The sequence below is a fragment of the Rana temporaria genome, chromosome 4 (assembly GCF_905171775.1).
Source record: "Rana temporaria chromosome 4, aRanTem1.1, whole genome shotgun sequence".
NCBI lineage: Eukaryota > Metazoa > Chordata > Amphibia > Anura > Ranidae > Rana > Rana temporaria.
In genome coordinates, this window is record NC_053492.1 from 425247355 (window position 1) to 425261943 (window position 14589).

The window sequence follows — 14589 nt, forward strand, 5'->3', positions numbered from 1 at the left end:
CGATTCTGAATACTGTGTACTTTTTTAAATCCGGCGCCATTGGCAGCCGAGAAACCCGGAAGTGACGTCATGACGTCGCTTCCGTGGTTTCAATGCGGAGACTGAATCAAAGCCGCTTACGGCTTAGTGTCAGTCTCCGCCGTTAATAGCGCGTTTAACTGACAGCACTAATCAAAATATATCAATATCAAATACAAAACATTTTAGCTAGATCTCATCATATATGATAACGTATAGCATCTAGGATGGCGTTGGCTCGACGCGTTTCGGCGACTGTATCGCCTCATCAGGAGCGATTCATATAATCTGAAAGAAATATTATGTACGTATAAGGGCCAATCAACTACTTTTAAAACTCACCAATTGGGGTAAAAATGAAAAAAAAAAAGGAAACAATTATAAAGGAAAAAAAGCAATAAAAAGATGGAGGAAGGAGATAATCCTGCCTCCTACTTACACATTAAAGCAATAAGGTGCTGGTGACGCTAAAACGGCGGAAATTACCCTGCATCCCGCCCGGGAGCTGAGGGGACGAAAAGCCCAGAGGGAACCGGACCCCGACATGGAACCTCCAACGTGATGGTAACACCCCCACTGGCACTGTAGGTGATGCTGGGAAATAGCCTTGGGAATATCTGGGAAAGAAAATGTAGGGAAGATAAAAGGTGTGCAGTTGCATAAGCTCAAAGTGATGAGCATGATAGTGTAAAGCATGGGTGCTCAACCTGTGGCCCTCCAGATGTTGCCAAACTACAATTCCCATCATGCCTCAGCCTTTGAGAGTCAAGCTTCTAACTATGAACTTTGAAATGCCTCATGGGGCTTGTAGTTCTGCACCAGCTGGAGGGCCACAGGTTGAGCACCTATGGTGTAAAGTGAGCTAAATGTGATGTTCTATTGTAGTTACATAATACTGGGAGTATGAATAATGTTTAATTGTGATGCAAAAATGAAGGCATCATAGTATGTGTGGGGCATCGAAGTGTAATAAAAGTGTTTGAGAATAAGTGATAAATTAAAATTAGAATAAATGAAATTGAAGTTAAATAAAGGAATTACCTGATGGGTGTCAGAGTAGGAATAGTGAGATGCAGGGCCGGACTGGGAATAAAAACCAGCCCTGGAAAAAATGTCATACCAGCCACATAGCATAACGTCATTTTTTTCTTATTCATGAAAGGGAAAACTATGCACATTTGAAGAGTGTATTATATATACAGAAGACAGATATAAAAATCACATAGGGCTTTATATATATGCAAATGCCAGTTAAAAGTGGTCAATCATCAAGGGGGACCCCAGGAAATCTGGGAACGTGGGGGGGGGGGGGCATTGAAATCAGCAGCAGCGCTTTTTGGGGGCGATTTTAACCTTTTTTGGCCACTAGCGGGGGTTAAAGGTGGCGGCTGAAAAGCACTGCAAAAAAGTCGGTAAAGCACCGCTAAAAATTTGCAGCGCTTTACCGCCGACGCCCCCAACGTCTCAATGTGAAAGCAGCCTAAGGTAAGGGGTGGGTTACTGATATAAGGGGGAAACCTTTATATCAGTGTCCCTTTACATTATTGTATTCACTCCCCCTTACATCAGTGACCCCCCCCCCCCTTAGGCTGGCCTTGCGGTGCTGTCACTGACCTCCTTTTAGGTGCACCTTGCAGGGATCAGTCAATCTGGCTCCAGCTTGGTGGCTCTGGTTTCTCTGACTTCTCCCATGATCCCCATCCCAGCGACACTCCCACTCTTGACTCCTCTCCAAACTCCCTCAGAGACTGCAGACTTCACATGATACAAGAGATGGTCAGAGACTGCAGACACGATACAAGAGATGGTTTAGAGACTGCAGACATGATACAAAAGATGGTCAGAGACTGCAGACACGATACAAGAGATGGTCAGAGACTGCAGACACGATACAAGAGATGGTCAGAGACTGCAGACACGATACAAGAGATGGTCAGAGACTGCAGACACGATACAAGAGATGGTCAGAGACTGCAGACACGATACAAGAGATGGTCAGAGACTGCAGACACGATACAAGAGATGGCCAGAGACTGCAGACACGATACAAGAGATGGTCAGAGACTGCAGACACGATACAAGAGATGGTCAGAGACTGCAGACACGATACAAGAGATGGTCAGAGACTGCAGACACGATACAAGAGATGGTCAGAGACTGCAGACACGATACAAGAGATGGTCAGAGACTGCAGACACGATACAAGAGATGGTCAGAGATTGCAGACATGATACAAGAGATGGTCAGAGACTGCAGACATGAAACAAGAGATGGCCAGAGACTGCAAACATGATACAAGAGATCAATGCAGAGAGAACAGGCAAAAAATATATAAATGCAAATTTTTTTACCTGAAAAAAAAAATTCATTTATTATTATAATAAATACATTCACATTTTATTATTATTTACAGTATATTATTTTATTATAATACATAAGTTAGCTTTTTTTTTAAAGAAAGAAATCCATGAGAGAGGGGCTGAAATGGTGAGAAAAAGGGGCTGCAATGGTGAGAGAGAGGGGCTATAATGGTGAGAGAGAAAGGGGCTTTAATGATGAGAGATAGAGGGGCTGCAGTGGTGAGAGAAAGGGGCTGCAATAGTGAGAGAGAGGGGCTGCAGTGGTGAGAACGAGAGGGGGGGGCTGCAATGGTTGGAGGGAGAGAGGGGCTGCAACAGAGAGAGAGAGAGAGAGAGAGAGAGAAAGAGGCTGCAATGGCGGGAGAGAGAGAGAAAGGGGCTGCAATGATGAGCGATAGAAGGGCTGCAGTGGTGAGAAAGAGGGGCTGCAGTGGTGAGACAGAGCGAAAGGGGCTGCAATAGTGAGAGATGAGGCTACAATAGTGAGAGAGATGAGCTGCAATAGAGAGAGAGAGGAGCTGCAATAGAGAGAGAGGGGCTGCAATAGAGAGAGATAGGGGCTGCAATAGAGAGAGATAGGGGCTGCAATAGAGAGAGGGGCTGCAATAGAGAGAGAGAGAGAGGGGCTGCAGTGGTGGGGGGGAGAGAGGGGGGATGCAATAGAGAGAGAGGCTGCAATGGTTGGAGGGAGAGAGGGGCTGCAATAGTGAGAGAGAGAGAGAGAGAGAGAGAGCGAGAGAGAGAGAGAGAGAGAGAGAGGGGCTGCAATAGAGAGAGAGGGGCTGCAATGGTGAGAGAGAGAGGGGGGCTGCAATGGTGGGAGAGAGAGAGGGGGGGGGGGTGGGGCTGCAATGGTGAGAGAGAGAGAGAGGGGGGACTGCAATGGTGTGTGTGAGAGAGAGAGAGGGGGGGGCTGCAATGGTGGGAGAAAGAGAGAGGGGGGGCTGCAATGGTGAGAGAGGGGTTGCAATAGTAAGGAAGAGGGAGAGAGAGAGAGATGGGCTGCAACAGTGAGAGAGAGAGGGGCTGCAATGGTGAGAGAAAGGGGCTGCAATGGTGAGAGAAAGGGGCTGCAATGGTGAGAGAGAGGGGCTGCAATGGTGGGAGGGAGAGAGAGGGGGGGACAGATATGTGTGTGGGGGGGGAAGTGCAGGGGGTACTGATATGTGTTTGTGGGGGGGACAGACGTGCAAGGGGGTACTGATATGTGTTTGTGGGGGGGACAGACATGCAGGGGGGGTACTGATATATGTGTGTGTGTGTGTGTGGGGCAGCTGTGCATGGGGTACTGATATGTGAGGGGGGGGGGGGACAGACAGATGTGCGAGGGAGTACTGGTATGTGTGGGGGGGCAGACGTGCAGGGGGGTACTGATATGTGTGTGGGGGGGACAGACAGACGTGCAGGGGGGTACTGATATGTGTGTGGGGGGGACAGACAGACGTGCAGGGGGGTACTGATATGTGTGTGGGGGGGGGACAGACATGCAGGGGGGTACTGATGTGTGTGTGGGGGGGGGCAGACAGACATGCAGGGGGGTACTGGTATGTGTGGGGGGGGGGCAGACGTGCAGGGGGTGACAGATATGTGTGTGGGGGACCTGCAGAAGTGGCTATTCCCTGCTCGCCTACATCAAATCAACCAATTGACCGATACTAACAACTATCATGAACGCTGCAAATGCATTAGATTGCTCATCTTGCTCCAGTCAATATCTTCAACTATTTTGAATACTTACCAATTTGACTATATGAACTTTGTCATTATAAGATATTACAATACCACCAGAGCGCTTCCTCCCCTTTCCTCCCCCTCCCCCCCTCTACACTGGAATCAGCCACCAGTTAGTGCATCAATTTGACTAACATCACGATGTGACTCGGTGAGACACACTTGGTCTCCAATACCCAGTTAACTCACCATACATCCTTTCTATATCTTAGATAAGGATTACATAACATTATATTTAGGTGATGCATGTTACTGGTGACTGAATCTACATCGTGTCCGGACAGGTGTCGTTATATGTTTGCGAGTCCTGTCAATTTTGTTTCATGTATAGCAGACACAAGTGTACCATATGTAAAATCAAGAAACACTTTTTTAACCTTCTTGCATTTATAACTTAAAGCGGAGTTCCGGCCACAATTTCACTTTTTATATATAAATACCCCTGTAATACACAAGCTTAATGAATTCTAGTAAAGTTAGTCTGTAAACTAAGGTCCGTTTTGTTAGGTTGTTACAGCATTTAGACACTTTATAAAATAGAAATTGACTGGGGCCATCTTAAGTGTGGGCATCATGAAGCCAGACTGTATGACTTCCTGGATTTCAGCCTTGCAGATCTCGCACATGCTCAGTGTTGCACAAGCAGTGTCAGGTTTCAGCACCTGTACTGTCCAAGTCACATGATTCTTTGAGACTGGGGAGTGCACAGACTCCTGGAAAGTTACACCCACTACATTCCCAGGAGTCTGTGCGGTGTAGGTTAGGAAGCATTAAGCACCTAGGTGCAGGAAGAGGGAAGATTAACTATTCCTCCTAGCAACAACACTTTGAAGGCATCTAAAAAAAAAAAAAAATTTCGTAAAGGACTAATGACATTTTTTTAAAACTACTGATGTAATGTTATATTTATGGGTGGAACTCCACTTTAATGCTTAATAAAATATTATTATATTTAATAATACCCTCCCTGGTCATCACTGCTGCCTAAAGTAACCCCTTATTATCTTGGTCTTCACTTAGACCATTCCTAATACCCCAACTTTTTCCATTTCACATATTTCTTTTCATGTGTGTGGGGGGGCAGATGTGCAGGGGGGTGACAGATATGTGTGTGGGGGGGCAGGTGTGCAGGGGGGTACAGAGGGGGAACAAATATGTGTGTGTGTGGGGGGGGGGAAACAGATGTGCAGGGTGGTACAGAGAGGAACTGATGTGTGTGTGTGGGGGGGGGGGGGGTTCAGGGGAGACATAGTTGCAGGGGGGGGGGGGGCGTGCAGAGTGGACCACGGCTGGCGTGAGGAAGTGAGCTAGTCCCATCCACCATTTGTCTTCGGGTCAGGTCCAGAGGCACAGGTGCAAGCCTGTGGACCACGGCTGAAGAAATAGGTGGCGCAAATTTTTTAGTGAGGGGCGGAGCCAACGTGTGTGTTTTGAGGGGGGGGGGGCGGCAAAATTAGGTTTCGCCTAGGGTGTCAAAAATCCTTGCACCAGCCCTGCCTACAGTACCCATATTGTAAGAAACACTTGGGAAAAAAAAAAGGATGACCACAATCAGAAGGTCCTAGGCTGAGGTGGTAATGTAACCCAGACTGTCGGGGGAGCAGAAATATCTCCCTGTGTGGGTGACAGGCAGAGATACCAGGATGGATGGATCATTTTAACTGACAATTGCGCGGTCGTGCGACGTGGCTCCCAAACAAAATTGGCGTACTTTTTTTCCCACAAATAGAGCTTTCTTTTGGTGGTATTTGATCACCTCTGGGGTTTTTATTTTTTGCGCTATAAACAAAAATAGAGCGACAATTTTGAAAAAAATGCAATATTTTTTACTATAATAAAAAATATATATATATATAAAAAAAATGTTTCCACAGTTTAGGCCGATACGTATTATTCTACATATTTTTGTTAAAAAAAAAAATCGCAATAGGCGTATATTAATTGGTTTGCCCAAAGGGTATAGCGTCTACAAAATAGGGGATAGATTTATTAAAACATTTTTTACGGCGGCGATCTGCGATTTTTATTGTGACCGTGACATTGCGGCGGACATATTGGACACTTTTGATACATTTTTGGGACCATTCACATTTATACAGCGCTTAGTGATATAAAACTGCACTGATTACTGTGTAAATGTGACTGGCAGGGAAGGGGTTAACACTAGGGGGCGCTAAAGGGGTTAAATGTTCCCTAGTGAGTGATTCTAACTGTAGGGGGAGGGGGACTCACAAGGGGAGGAGACCGATCTGTGTTCCTCTGTACTGGGAACACAACATCGGTCTCCTCACCTCTGACTGGATATTAGGGGTGTAACGGATCGTCACCGATCCGTGATCCGAACGGGCCACCCCGTTCGGATCGGCACACCCCGCGATCCGCGGAGCGCTCCGGAGCCTAGGCCTAGGAAAGTCCCCGGCTTCGGCCTAGCTCCGGAGCGGCGGCCAGTCTGCTTGCCAGAGCCCAGCGTGACACGCCTCCCCGGGGAGGCGTGTCACGCTGTGCACTGGGCTCTAGCAAGCTGAATGGGAATGTTAGCAGTGAAGCACTGGTGTGAGAGGAGGGGGGGGAAAGGGGGAAAAAAGAGCACAATAGCAATTCACAGGGGTGGATTAAAGAGGAAGCAGGTGAGGCTGTTTGGGACTTAAAGTACAATCTTGATGTTTTTACAGCAAAACAAAAAAAAAAATATATATATATATATATATATATATATTTTTTTGCTGTAAAAACATCAAGATTGTACTTTAAGTCCCAAACAGCCTCACCTGCTTCCTCTTTAATCCACCCCTGTGAATTGCTATTGTGCTCTTTTTTCGGATCAGCAAAAAAAAAAAAAAAAAAGGTTCCGTTTTTTCATTGGTCCAAAAAAAAAAAAAAAAAAAATAATATATATATATATATATATATATATATATATATATATATATATATATATATATATATATATATATATAATATATATATATAATTTTTTTTTTTGGACCAATGAAAAAACGGACCCTTTTTTTTTTTTTTGCTGATCCGAAAATGATCCGATCCGTGACTCCTGATCCGAGGATCGATCCGATCCGTGAGTTTTTTGATCCGTTGCACCCCTACTGGATATGGATCTATGTGTTTACACAGACACAGATCCACGGTCCTGCCGTGATTGCGGCCAATCGCAGGTGCCCGGCAGACATCGTGGCCGCCGGGCACCGAGCGATGCCACGGGCGCGTGCACCCCCTAGCTGGCCGGGAAGCCCAGGATGTCAGATGACGTCCACCCACGATGGGAGATCCCATCTGTTGATGTCATATGACTATGGGCGGCATGTGAAGAGGTTAACCGCTTGCCGACCGCCAAAACTGCGGCAGGTTGGCTCGGCTGCGCAAGATCACGTAATATAACGCAGTGTTGCTGTGCGGCCACTAGGCACGCGCGCCCCTGGTGCTGATGCGAGGGCATGGCGGACGCGATCACCGCCGGGCACCCGCGATCGCTCGTGACAGAGCGTGACCTGGGTGCCGTGTGTGTAAACACACAGCGCCCGATTCTATCAGGGGAGAAATGACTGACCGTCTGTTATACAATTATGAACAGCGATCTGTCATTTCCCCTAGTCAGTCCCATCCCCCTTCAGTTAGAACACACCTAGGGAACATAATTAACCCCTTGACCGCCCCCTAGTGTTAACCCCTTCACTGCCAGTGACATTTTTACAGTAATCAATGCATTTTTATAGCTCTGATCGCTATAAAAATGCCAATGATCCCAAAAATGTGTCAAAAGCGTCCGATGTGTCCGCCATAAGGTCGCAGTACCGATACAAATTGCAGATTGCACCCATTACTAGTAAAAAAAAAAAAATATTAATAAAAATGCCATAAAACTATCCCCTATTTTGTAGACGCTAGAACTTTTGCGCAAACCAATCAATAAACGCTTATTGTGATTTTTTTTTTACGAAAAATATGTAGAAGAACACGTTTTGGCCTAAACTGAGGAACAAAATTGCTTTTTTATATATTTTTGGGGGATATTTATATTAGCAAAAAGTAAAAAAATAAAACATTTTTTTCAAAATTGTCGCTCTATTTTTGTTTATAGCGCAAAAAATAAAAACCGCAGAGGTGATCAAATACCACCAAAATAAAGTTCTATTTGTGGGAAAAAAAGGAAGTCAATTTTGTTTGGGAGCCACGTTGTACCACCGCGCAATTGTCAGTTAAAGCGACGCAGTGCCGAATCGCAAAAAGTGGCCCGGTCATTGACCAGCAAAATGGTCCGGGGCTGAAGTGGTTCACAAGAGAAAAGTTTAATGTGGCAGTTAAAGGCATTGTGCAAAAATGTACAAATCTCCCCGACCTGGAAAAATCGCAAGTGTTTAACCCCTCCCCCAGGATGACGCTCATCACGAGGAGCCCACAGACCACTGAAAGTGATCCCCGTAGAAGTGCTGCAGGAGGAAAGCGATGAGCTGTCACTAATCACTATGCAGAGGCTGTACAGCAGAGCATCTACTAGAGACGGGCCCCTTTCACACGGGACTGATCCGTGATGATTCGCCCCGCGAACCTCCGCTGATCCCCGCTGAGCAGGCGGATGACAGGGCGATCCCCGCACACTGTTCAGGGACCGCCCTGTCAGATCTCCGCTCTCCCCTATGGGGGGGGGGGATGGGATGAACACTGACCGTCAGTCCGTGTTCACCCGATCCCGATCCGCAGACGGAAGGAGAAATAGGATTTTCCTCTGTCTGCAGAATCTGAGGGTTGCGGACCCGGGTGAGATCGGGTGTCAGCGCCCGCAATCCCATAGGGACCAATGTATGTCCCTTTTTCATCCGTAAACGGATGGGTGAGAAAGCGGACATACGGTCCGCCCGCGTGACAGAGCCCTTCGTTGTGACACTAACTTTGCCCCAAGGAGTTGTGCTGTGACATGATCCACCAAGCATGTTGTATGATACATGAATATTGTGCTTACAGAATGCCAAGGTGACCACACATGTCCTGTGCCATGCCATCAAATGCAGCCACTGTGCCATCAATTGTCGCCACTGTGCCATGCCATCAAACGCAGCCACTGGGCCATCATTTATCGCCACTGTGCCCATCAATTGTCACCACTGTGCCATGCCATTAAACGCAGCCACTGTGCCATCAATTGTCGCCACTGTGCCCATCAATTGTCTCCAGTGTGCCATGCCATCAAACGCAGCCACTGTGCCATGCCATCAAACGAAACCACTGTGCCATGCAAAACGCAGCCACTGTGCCATGCCATCAAACGAAACCACTGTGCCATGCCAAACGCAGCCACTGTGCCATCAATTGTCGCCACTGTGCCATCGCAAACGCAGCCACTGTGCCATGCCATCAAACGCAGCCACTGTGCCATCAATTGTCTCCAGTGTGCCATGCCATCAAACGCAGCCACTGTGCCATGCCATCAAACAAAACCACTGTGCCATGCCAAACGCAGCCACTGTGCCATCAAACGCAGCCACTGTGCCATCAATTGTCGCCACTGTGCCATGGCAAACGCAGCCACTGTGCCATGCCATCAAACGCAGCCACTGTGCCATGCCATCAAATGCAGCCACTGTGAAATAATTTATCGCCACTGTGCCCATCAATTGTCACCACTGTGCCATGCCATCAAACGCAGCCACTGTGCCATCAATTGTCCCCACTGTATCCATCAATTGTTGCCACTCTGCCATGCCATCAAACGCAGCCACTGTACCATGCTATCAAACGCAGCCACTGTGCCATGCCATCAAACGAAACCACTGTGCCATGCAAATAGCAGCCACTGTGCCATGCCAAACGCAGCCACTGTGCCATCAATTGTCACCGCTGTGCCATGGCAAACGCAGTCACTGTGCCATGCCAAATGCAATCACTGTGCCATGCCAAATGCAATCACTGTGCCATGCCATCAAACGCAGCAACTGTGCCATCAATTGTCACCACTGTGCCCTGTAAAAATCAGTGCAAGGGAGAGGGGGTGGGGATGAGAGGGGGGTGTCTGGGCTGTCAAAAGAAGAGAGGGGGGGGTGAGGAAGAGAGGGGGTTGTCTTCTGGGGGGTGTCAGTAAGAGCGGGGGTGAGGAAGAGAGGGGGGTGTCTTCTGGGGGGTGTAAGTAAGAGAGGGGGTTGTGTGAGGAGTAGAGAGGGAAGGTGTGAGGTAAGTTGTCCCCCCCCCCCCCCTTGTACTTACAGACACACTGTGTATGAAACATTTTCTTCCTCCCTCCGGTCATGTGAGAGAGACTGAGGCAGAACGGCTGACTTAATTCACTGCACAGCGGTGCTCTCTATTGCCACCTTCAGGCTGGAGGCTGGAGGGAGCTGAATCCTCTCTCCAGCTAGCTGTCATGTCTGTACTGTGCATTGGAGCCTCGCGTCCACTGCACGGACGCGCGGGGGAAAGGATTCGCGGAAGGGGCGGGGCTTGGATGACTCATACCTGTACGCGGCGGCGGAGCGGCGCCATTTTGCTCCATAGACTCCTATGGACTGAAGTGAAATCGCGATACCTCTGCTCGCAGGACCGGTACAGCGCCCCACAGAGGACTAATCGGAGACTACTTCGACAGATTTTTCATCCTACATCCATCGGTGACACAGTAAGTCTCATTAGCGGTGATGTCAGTGTGTGTGTGAGGGGGGGTGAGATAGAGAGCTGGGCCGGCTTGTTGTGTAATGTGACCTGTCAGTGTTTTCTCTCCTCTTTCTGGTCTGAGGGAAGAGAAATCACTTTTCACAATATATATTGTTTTATATATATATATATATTTTTTTTTATTAAAGGGAGCAGAGGTCCCCAGGGCCCCGGATGGCAACCCCCCCCCTTTTTTTTTATATATAACATTTTTTTTTATTTTTTTATTTCTTTTATTTTATTTTTTATTTTTATTTAAGGGCCCAGAGGTCCCCAGGGCCCCAGATGGTAACCATTTTTTTTAAATATATATATATATATATATATATATATATATATATATTATATATATATATATATATTTATATTTATTTATTTATTTATTCTTTTTTTATTATTAAAGGGCCCAGAGGTCTCCAGGCCCCCGGATGGCAACCCCCCTTTTTAAAAAAAAATGTTTTATAAAAAAAAAAATATATATATTTTTTTATATATGTTTTTTTTCTGTTTTTATTAAAGGGCCCCAGGGCCCCGGATGGCTACCCCTAGAGGTCCCATGAGCAACCCCCCCCCCCCAATTAGTGGCACCCCCCTGCTTCTCAATTCGCGGCAGCCCCCCCCCCGCTTCTTAATTTGAGGCAGCAGCACCCCCCCCCCCCCCGGTTCTCTGCTCCAGGGGGCCCATGCCTGAAGCTGTGTAAGGGGCCCCATAATTCCTGATGGCGGCCCTGTCTGACAGGGGCCCCAAACACCTGACCTGACATGGGCCCCCAACAACCTACTTCACAGGGGCCACCCTACATGACAGGGGCCCCCCCTCCTCCTCCCAGTTCGAATATTTGCCCCCCCCAATCCCTATAGAAAAGGGACGGCAGGAAGGAGAATCTGACATAATAACAAGGCCCCACAATATATGACAAAGTATAACCTAAAAATACAAAATGTACTTTATTATACATGAAATGAATAAATGGAATGTAACCAGGGGCGGACTGACCATACCTGAGGGCCCCGGGACCAGTAGGGGCCCCATGAGCGTCTCCTGGGCTGGTATCTATATTGGGTCTCCCATCCTGTGTTTGTATCCGGATTGGACCGGACGGCGTCCTTATGTCACAGATTTCCACTGAGTGGGCGGCCTGGCCGGCCAGTGTTTATCGTTGCTAGGATACAGGGGGCCGCATAGAGCATGTGCAGTCACTGTGATCCTTTCTGGTTGGACCAAAAGCAGCTTTCCTGCTGACATAGACCCCGCCCCCTGCCGCCTCTCACTCACCGCCGATTGCTTTGATGTGATATCTACAATATGTGTTTACCCCACAGTGATCACACACACTACCCAATGGGGGCACAGGGATCCCTGCTAGGGGGCACACACTACCCAATGGGGGCACAGGGATCCCTGCTAGGGGGAACACACTACCCAATGGGGGCACAGGGATCCCTGCTAGGGGGCACACACTACCCAATGGGGGCACAGGGATCCCTGCTAGGGGGAACACACTACCCAATGGGGGCACAGGGATCCCTGCTAGGGGGCACACACTACCCAATGGGGGCACAGGGATCCCTGCTATGGGGAACACACTACCCAATGAGGGCACAGGGATCCCTGCTATGGGGAACACACTACCCAATGGGGGCACAGGGATCCCTGCCAGGGGGCACACACTACCCAATGAGGGCACAGGGATCCCTGCCACCAGGGGGCACACACTACCCAATGGGGGCACAGGGATCCCTGCCAGGGGGCACACACTACCCAATGAGGGCACAGGGATCCCTGCCACCAGGGGGAACACACTACCCAATGGGGGAACAGGGATCCCTGCTATGGGGAACACACTACCCAATGAGGGCACAGGGATCCCTGCTATGGGGAACACACTACCCAATGGGGGCACAGGGATCCCTGCCAGGGGGCACACACTACCCAATGAGGGCACAGGGATCCCTGCCACCAGGGGGAACACACTACCCAATGGGGGCACAGGGATCCCTGCTAGGGGGCACACACTACCCAATGGGGGCACAGGGATCCCTGCTAGGGGGCACACACTACCCAATGGGGGCACAGGGATCCCTGCTAGGGGGCACACACTACCCAATGGGGGCACAGGGATCCCTGCTAGGGGGCACACACTACCCAATGGGGGCACAGGGATCCCTGCTAGGGGGGACACACTACCCAATGGGGTCACAGGGATCCCTGCTAGCGTGCACACACTACCCAATGAGGGCACAGGGATCCCTGCCACCAGGGGGCACACACTACCCAATGGGGGCACAGGGATCCCGATTTGGAACAATGTCCCTCTTTCCTCCTCATTCAAAATTGGTGTCCTTTTTCCCCCCACAAATAGAGATTTCTTTTGGTGGTATTTGATCACCTCTGCGGTTTTTATTTTTTGCGCTATAAACAAAAATAGAGCGACAATTTTGAAAAAAATGCAATAGTTTTTACTTTTTGCTATAATAAATATCCCCCAAAAATATATAAAAAACATTTTTTTCCCTCAGTTTAGGCCGATACGTATTCTACTTATTTTTGGTAAAAAAATTGCAATAAGCGTTTATCGATTGGTTTTCCACAAAATTTATAGCGTTTACAGAATAGGGGATAGTTTTATTGCATTCTTATTAATTATAATTTTTATACTACTAATGGCGGCGATCAGCGATTTTTTTCATGACTGCGACATTATGGCGGACACATCGGACAATTTTGACAAATTTTTGGGACCATTGTAATTTTCACAGCAAAAAATGCATTAAAAATGCACTGATTACTGTGAAAATGACAATTGCAGTTTGGGAGTTAGCCACTAGGGGGCGCTGAAGGGGTTATGTGTGACCTCATCTGTGTTTCTAACTGTAGGGGGCGGGGCTGGACGTGTGACATCATTGATCGCGTTTCCCTATATTAGGGAACACACGATCAATGACAGCGCCACAGTGAAGAACGGGGAAGGTGTGTTTACACACGGCTCTCCCCGTTCTTCAGCTCCGGGGACCGATCGCGGGACTCCAGCGGCGATCGGGTCCGCGGGACCCGTGGCCGCGTTCACGAGCTTCGGACCGGGTCGCGGACACGCGCCCGCGACCCACGGCTGGGCACCTTAAAGATGACGTACAGGTACGTGCTTGTGCCCAGCCGTGCCATTCTGCCAACGTATATCTGCAGGAGGCGGTCCTTAAGTGGTTAAAATTACCGATAGATACCTAACGGAAAAAAAACGATTGTTTGTAGGCACGTCCATCGATTAAAAATCCACGCATGCTCAGAATCAAGTCGACGCATGCTCGGAAGCATTGAACTTGATTTTTTTCAGCACGTCGTTGCGTTTTACGTCACCTCATTTTTTGACCGATGGTGTGTAGGCACGACTGACCACCAGTCAGCTTCATCGGGTAACTGATGGAAAAATCCATCAGACCGGTTTCATCGGATTGACCGATCGTGTGTACAGGGCATTAGGGCCAGTCCACACCAGACGCAGTTCCGTACAGTTTTGTGCGCATGTTTTCTGCACAAAATGCATGCGCAGTGTTTTATGTATTCCAATGGCTCTTGTTGGCTCTAGTTCACACCATGCAATCAGATTCCGGTGCAGAAACTGACTCCATGGTGTGAACTAGAGCCAACCACAGCCATTGGAATACATGGAAAACACTGCGCATGCATTTTGTGCAGAAAAAAAACACACAGAAATGAACGGAACTGCGTCTGGTGTGAACTGACCCTTAACCGCTTGCCGTCCGCTGCACGCAGATATACGTCTGCAGCATGTCACGGGCAGGCAAAAGGACGTACCTATACGGCCCC

The 14589-nt window shown here is 48.4% G+C and overlaps 1 long non-coding RNA gene across 2 annotated transcripts; it reads right to left on the reverse strand.

The window, feature by feature from the left end:
• Positions 1–138: 138 nt before the first annotated feature.
• On the reverse strand, positions 139–10495 carry LOC120937872. Of its 2 annotated transcripts, none has more exons than XR_005748762.1 (3): positions 10320–10495; positions 458–635; positions 139–306 (listed from the first exon to the last, which is right to left on the reverse strand). It is a non-coding gene; the product is annotated as an uncharacterized LOC120937872 (long non-coding RNA). The 2 variants fall into 2 exon arrangements; XR_005748763.1 differs by having other exon boundaries at positions 140–306; positions 505–635; positions 10320–10493.
• Between the last annotated feature and the right edge of the window lie 4094 nt (positions 10496–14589).